The sequence below is a fragment of the Schistocerca nitens genome, chromosome 2 (genome assembly GCF_023898315.1).
Source record: "Schistocerca nitens isolate TAMUIC-IGC-003100 chromosome 2, iqSchNite1.1, whole genome shotgun sequence".
Classification (NCBI taxonomy): domain Eukaryota; kingdom Metazoa; phylum Arthropoda; class Insecta; order Orthoptera; family Acrididae; genus Schistocerca; species Schistocerca nitens.
The window spans coordinates 652144846-652152582 of NC_064615.1; the positions used below are offsets into that span (position 1 = coordinate 652144846).

At 44.5% G+C, this 7737-nt stretch overlaps 1 pseudogene; it reads right to left on the reverse strand.

Annotated features, from left to right (window-relative positions):
- Positions 1-5544: 5544 nt before the first annotated feature.
- On the reverse strand, positions 5545-5662 carry LOC126237962 (5S ribosomal RNA; annotated as a pseudogene).
- Positions 5663-7737: the final 2075 nt, after the last annotated feature.

Consider the following 7737-nt stretch of genomic DNA (forward strand, 5'->3'; position numbering starts at 1 on the left):
TCTCCCATTAATTACTGCAACCTACATCCTTCTGAATCTGCTTAGTCTATTCATCTCTTGGTCTCCCTCTACGATTTTTACCCTCCACGCTGCCCTCCAATGCTAAATATGTCATCCCTTGATGCCTCAGAACATGTCCTACCAACCGATCCCTTCTTCTAGTCAAGTTGTGCCACAAACTCCTCCCCAATTCTATTCAATACCTCCTCATTAGTTATGCGATCTACCCATCTAATCTTCAGCATTCTTCTGTAGCACCACATTTCAAAAGCTTCTATTCTCTTCTTGTCCAAACTATTTGTCGTCCATGTTTCACTTCCATACATGGCTACACTCCATACAAATACTTTCAAAAACGGCTTCCTGACACTTAAATCTATACTCGATGTTAAGAAATTTCTCTTCTTCAGAAATGCTTTCCTTGCCATTGCCAGTCTACATTTTATATCTTCTCTATTTCGACCATCATCAGTTATTTTGCTACCCAAATAGCAAAACTCCGTTACTACTTTAAGTGTCTCATTTCCTAATCTAATTCCCTCAGCATCACCCGACTTAATTCGACTACATTCCATTATCCTCGTTTTGCTTTTGTTGATGTTCAACTTATATCCTCCATTCAACACACTGTCCATTCCGTTCAACTGCTCCTCCAAGTCCTTTGCTGTCTCTGACAGAATTGCAATGTCATCGGCGAACCTCAAAGTTTTTATTTCTTCTCCATGGATTTTAATACCTACTCCGAACTTTTCTTTTGTTTCCTTTACTGCTTACTCAATATACAGATTGAAAAACATCGGGGAGAGGCTACAACCCTGTCTCACTCCCTTCCCAACCACTGCTTCCCTTTCATGCCCCTCGACTCTTATAACTGTCATCTGGTTTCTGTACAAACTGTAAATAGCTTTTCGCTCCCTGTATTTTACCCCTGCCACCTTTAGAATTTGGAAGAGAGTATTCCAGTCAACATTGTCAAAAGCTTTCTCTAAGTCTACAAATGCTAGAAACGTAGGTTTGCCTTTCCTTAATCTTTCTTCTAAGATAAGTCGTAAGGTCAGTATTGCGTCACGGGTTCCAACATTTCTACGGAATCCAAACTGATCTTCACCGAGGACGGCTTCTACCAGTTTTTCCATTCGTCTGTAAAGAATTCGCGTTAGTATTTTGCAGCTGTGACTTATTAAACTGATAGTTCGGTAATTTTCACATCCGTCAACCCCTGCTTTCTTTGGGATTGGAATTATGATGATGGATGATTGACTGATCTGGCCTTGTAACACTAACCAAAACGGCCATGCTGTGCTGGTACTGCGAACGGCTGAAAGCAAGGGGAAACTACAGCCATAATTTTTCCCGAGGACATACAGCTTTACTGTATGGTTAAATGATGATGGCGTCCTCTTGGGTAAAATATTCCGGAGGATAGAGGATATAAAATGAGGGCTGGAATAGCAAAAATAGTCTTTCCTAAAAGGAGAAATTTGTCGGCATCTGACACAAATTTCAGATTAGGAAATCTTTCCTGAATGCGTTTGTCCGGAGGGGAAACGGGAGCGAAAGCATTTCAGACGAAAAAAAAACAGAAAGATCGAAGTGCGATGCTGCAGAAGAGTGCTGAAAATTAGATGGATTGTTCAAATAAGTATCAAACAACCGTCGCGTTGGCAACAGAAATAAGTGTGGGGGAAGGTGGGAGAGGGAGGGAAGGAGGGAGAGGATGGAGGGATATGAGCTGTAGAGGGAGACCAAGGTCTGCAACAGTAGTCAGGTTAAATGGATGTGGGTTGCAGTAATTTTGCGAGATGAAGAAGCTTGCACAGGATGGAGTAGCACGGGGAGCTGCATCAAACCAGTCTTTGGACTGAATACCACAGCAACAACAAGTAGAATGATGTTGTTGCTGTGGTCTTCAGTCTGAAGTCTGGTTCGATGCAGCTCCCCGTGCTACTCTATCCTATGCAAGCCTCTTCATCTCTGCAAAATTACTGCAACCCACATCCATTTAACCTGACTGCTGTTGCAGACCTTGGTCTCCTTACAGTTCATATTCCTTACTCCACCTCCTCCCCCACTCTCACTTCTATTACCAACTCAACGATTCCTTTATGCCTCGGGACGTGTCCTATCAACCGATCACTTCTTTTAGCCAAGTTGTGCCACAAATTTCTTTTTTCCCAGAATGAGTCAGTACCTCTTCATTACTTATTTGAACAACCCTTCTGATCTTCAGCATTCTTCTGTAGCAGCACATGTGAAAGGTTCTATTCTCTTTTTGTCTTAAATGGCCGGCCGGAGTGGCCTAGAGGTTCTAGGCGCTACAGTCTGGAACCGCGCGACCGCTACGGTCGCAGGTTCGAATCCTGCCTCGGGCATGGACGTGTGTGATGTCCTTAGGTAAGTTAGGTTTAATTAATTCTAAGTTCTAGGGGACTGATGACCTCAGCAGTTAAGTCCCATAGTGCTCAGAGCCATTTGAACTATTTGTCTTTTACACAACGTATCAAAGTGGAAACCTAAGTAGTCCATATTTCACTTCCATATATGGCTACGCTCCTAACAAATACCTTCAGAAAAGACTTCCTGATACTGAAGTCTATATTCGTTGTTAACAAATTTCTCTTCTTCAGAAGTACTTTTCTTACCACTTCCAGTCTACATTTTATATGCTCTCTACTTCAGTCATCATCAGTTAGTTTACTGTCCAAATAGTAAAACCTATCTACTACTTAATGTGTCTCGTCCCGTAATCTAATTACCTCGGCACCACCTGATATATTTCGACTACATTCCACTACCGCTATCTTACTTTTGTTGATATTCATGTTATATCTTCCTTTCAAAACACTGTCCATCCTGTTCAACTGCTCCTTCAAGTCTTTTGCTGTCTTTGACAGAATTACAGTGCCATCGGCAAACCTCATTGTTTTTATTTCTTCTCCCTGAACTTTAATTCTTTATTCACATTTTTCTTTGGTTTCCTTTTACTTTGTGCTCAATGCACAGATTGAATAACACCGGGGAAGGCTACAACTTTGTCCGACTCCTTTCTCAACCACTGCTTCCCATTCGTGCACCACGACTCTTGTGTAGAAACCAGACGGCATTTACAAGTTGTAAATAGCCTTTCTCTCCTGTATACCTTCAGAATTTTTAAAGAGAATCCAGAGGAAAGCTTGCTCTGGATCCAAAAGGCGGTGTCCTGATTTTCGACCAGTTTCTCCCATTACTCTCTTAATTTCCTCCCTGCGATCTTTTCTATTTGTAAAAGCAAAATGGTTTCAACCGTTTCAGTGACATGACCAATAATCAGTATACAAACATATTAACAACAGTTAAGCATGACTTAAAAATAAGCTTTTAGTTTGGTAAGAACGTAAAACAAGTGCATCAAACCAACGCAGAAAATGGAATGCAAAGTGTATGGCAGGCAACAGCAAAGACGATATTCACGTTCTATCCGTAGCTAGGCGAAATATATTTATTGGTCCTAAGTGATATCAAGCAATTCAAGGCGCTGCATGTCACGGCAGTCAAGTCGATAAAAGATTAATGCGATCCGAGCTGACGCCTAAGGAGGTGAGGCGGAAAAATACGTTTAATCAATTGTTGGGAGGGAGCAGTCTAGGAGAAGGAAGCAATGCTTCCTAAACTGATTAATCTTCTGTAAGGTACACGGGTCGACGCGTGAGAGTGGCATGTGTGGTGTGTGATTTCCAGCCATGATGCTGTACTCCAATTCGAAGAACAACATGTGCAAACGATAGCTTACATAACATTAACATTTGTTCATGGGATGCAGCATCCTACGACTCTGTGCGAGAGTTCATGGTAGAAATAAAGGAACCTCTGAAACTTCCTGGCATATTAAAGCATGAGATGGAACCTTGCCGTTTGGGGGCAATGTGGTTACTGGCTGAGATTCAATTCTCTCTATATCTCCGCCTCATGCTCTCATTACTTCACAGAAGTTTCACGTTTCGGTGAATTTCGTACCCATCATCTTCAAGCAAAAATCTTCGTTTGAAGAAACGTTGCGACAAGACGACCCCACCACTCCGTTGGTCATCCGAGAATATTTCAGCATTCACAGAAGTTGTCTTCCATACTATGCGGGACTGGTACTCCAGCAAGGAAAGATGTTGCGGAAAAATGGTCCTAGACACAGCTTAGAGAATTGTTTCCAGAATGTATCTAAGAACTTGATCGTGAATTGTCCCTGTATAGCACAGTCGGGAAGAGATTTGCGCGGAAAGCAGGTTCGGGTTTCGAGTCCCGGTCCGGCACACAATTTCAATCTTCCAGGAAATTTCAAAACAGAGCAGAGAGAGATTCACTCTGAAAATTAAGTTCTGCCTATAAATGTTGAACTGCTGTACATCTCGGGAACGGGTCAGAATGCCTTAGCCCCTTATACGGAAAGTGCATGCGTTCATAATAGGTGCCTGAAAGTGTATGTATTTCATTTGGTTCTTGTATCAGGTTTATGCAAACCGATAGGGCTGCAAATATCATTCTTTCGTTACACGCCATTTTCGGAGACAATGTGCTGTCTCAAGCCTGTAGTCTCCGCACTGCGATGGAATGCGGAAAAACGGTCGTCGACCTTGGCACGATCTTTGCGGAGTTATTTTCTGTTGTCTTCCTCAGAGTGCAAATGGCTCTGAGCACTATGCGACTTAACTTCTGAGGTCATCAGTCGCCTAGAACTTAGAACTAATTAAACCCAACCAACCTAAGGACACCACACACATCCATGCCCGAGGCCGGATTCGAACCTGCGACCGTAGCGGTCACGCGGCTCCAGACTGAAGCGCCTTTAACCGCACGGCCACACCGGCCGGCTCTTCCTCAGAGTCATCTTACAGTGATGTTAACGCCGTGTAATGTGTACCACGTTACGCAACGGACAGACATGTCCCTAACTTTCGTCCAGAAGAACTATAGAGACTTCTGTTTAAAACAGGAAATTATCTAGTATCGGTCGATAAATATAAAATTTTTCGGTCGGCACGACTCTCTTCGGCACAATCGTGGTGTCTGCGCTATTTACGATTCGCGGTTTGTTAGTGGTATGAAGGACGTTCACAGGTTCAGTAACTATTTGCACAAAAAGCGGCAGTCTATCGATCCATCGTCACAAGCCTTTAAAAAGAAATGAGACTGACAGAAAAGAGGGATGATAACTCTCAACATCTACTATGTAGTCGCACAAGCGACAGGTATTGTAAATTTGCCCTGAAACGACGTTACAGAACCTTGCAGATAGAATTTAAGGATGTAGTTGACAATGAAAGAGTAAAATACGCAACCGTAAAAAAATTAGTACACTTGGAAAACTGCTCCTGCACAGGCCATGAAGGCCCAAAGGTACCGACTGGCTTCCGTGTCATCCTCAGCCCATAGGCGTCACTGGATGCGGATATGGAGGGGCATGTGGTCAGCACACCCCACTCCCGGCCGTATGTCAGTTTCCGAGACCGGAGCCGCTACTTCTCAATCAAGTAGCTCCTCAGTTTGCCTCACAAGGGCTGAGTGCACCCCGCTTGCCAGCAGCGCTCGGCAGACCGGATGGTCACCCATCCAAGTGCTAGCCCAGCCCGACAGTGCTTAACTTCGGTGATCTGACGGGAACCGGTGCTACAACTGCGGCAAGGCGGTTAGCACACTTGGAAAAACGATGTCGATTTGGATCGGATGACGGCCTATGTCGGATGGGGGATAGTAGATAGTTTCAACGACTGGCGTCTCTCAACAGATAGCATATAGCATAGTTACCAGAGTGCCATCTGTATCTACCATATAACAGGGAATGCTCATGGCCAGAAAACTCGTTGTGATGCAAGCAGGCAGCCACGCCATGGAGACGCACTTATGCTTCCTACAGCCAACTGAATGAATTTGAAAGTGGTCAAATTGTGGCCTTCCGCCGGCCAGAGTGGCCGAGCGGTTCTAGGCGCTACAGTCTGGAGCCGCGCTACCGCTACGGTCGCAGATTCGAATCCTGCCTCGCGCATGGATGTGTGTGATGTCCTTGGGTTTGTTAGGTTTAAGTAGTTCTAAGTTCTAGGGGACTGATGACCTCAGCAGTTAAGTCCCATAGTGCTCAGAGCCATTTGAACCATTTTTTTAACAACTTCCCTGGCTAGCACGATCTCCAGATTTGTCTCCAGTCAAGAACGTGTGGGATATGATGGGACGAGAAGTGACTCGTGCGACTCACTAACGAAAAACACTTACAGAACTACGTGAATACGTCGAGGAGATGTGGAATAACGTATCCCAAAACGGTATTTGCCATCTGTACGATTTATTGGATGCCAGAGTCACCGTCTGCGTTGCCGCCTGTGGAAGCTTCACCGCGTAGTAATATGGAGGTTTCAGCATGGGTCGATACCAGGTACCTCAAAACCACTTGTGTTGTTGATCCCTACATCTACATTTATACTCCGCAAGCCACCCAGCGGTGTGTGGCGGAGGGCATTTTACGTGCCACTGTCATTACCTCCCTTTCCTGTTCCAGTCGCGTATGGTTCGCGGGAAGAACGACTGCCGGAAAGCCTCCGTGCGCGCTCGAACCTCTCTAATTTTACACTCGTGATCTCCTCGGGAGGTATAAGTAGGGGGAAGCAATATATTCGATACCTCATCCAGAAACGCACCCTCTCGAAACTTGGACAGCAAGCTATTCCACGATGCAGAGCGCCTCTCTTGCAGAGTATGCCACTGGAATTTGCTAAACATCTCCGTAACGCTATCACGCTTACAAAATAACCCTGTGACGAAACGCGCCGCTCTTCTTTGGATCTTCTCTATCTCCTCTGTCAACCCGATCTGGTACGGATCCCACACTGATGAGCAATATTCAAGTATAGGTCGAACGATTGTTTTGTAAGCCACCTCCTTTGTTGATGGACTAAATTTTCTAAGGACTCTACCACCGAATCTCAACCTGGTACCCTCCTTACCAACAATTAATTTTATATGATCATTCCACTTCAAATCGTTCTGCACGCATACTCCCAGATATTTTACAGAAGTAACTGCTACCAGTGTTTGTTCCGCTATTATATAATCATACAATAAAGGATCCTTCTTTCTATGTATTCGCAATACATTACATTTGTCTATGTTAAGGGTCAATTGCCACTCCCTGCACCAAGTGCCTATCCGCTGCAGATCTTCCTGCATTTCGCTGCAATTTTCTAATGCTTTTACCTACATGTAATAATTTCATGTGCTCTATATGCACTGTTACAACAATAAATCTTGAGTGACATGGAAACCACTAAAAGGGTGTATTATTTTGCGGCAGTGTATTACAACGATCGACAGACGGGGTTCATTGTTCTGTACAGCAAGAAGCAATTTGCGCTAAATTTGCACGCATGGAGTACGTGAAGAAATTGGCGATAGCAATACTACCGAGCGAGGTTGCGCAGGTTGCACTGGACTCGCATTCTGAAGGACGACAGTTCAAACCCGCGTCCGGCCGCCCTGATTTAGGTTTTCCGTGATTTCCCTCAGTCACTTCAGGCAAACGCCGGGATGGTTCCTTTCCCAGCGCACGACCAATTTCCTTCCCCATCCTTCCTAATCCGAGCTTCTGCTGCAAGGACCTCGTTGTCGACGGGACGTTAAAAACTTATCTTCTCCTCCCTCCTCCGATATTAATCGTGAATTCCACTGTGAGTTGCAACAGTTTTCGACGGAACTGAAAGAAGAATAAGGAGACTTTAT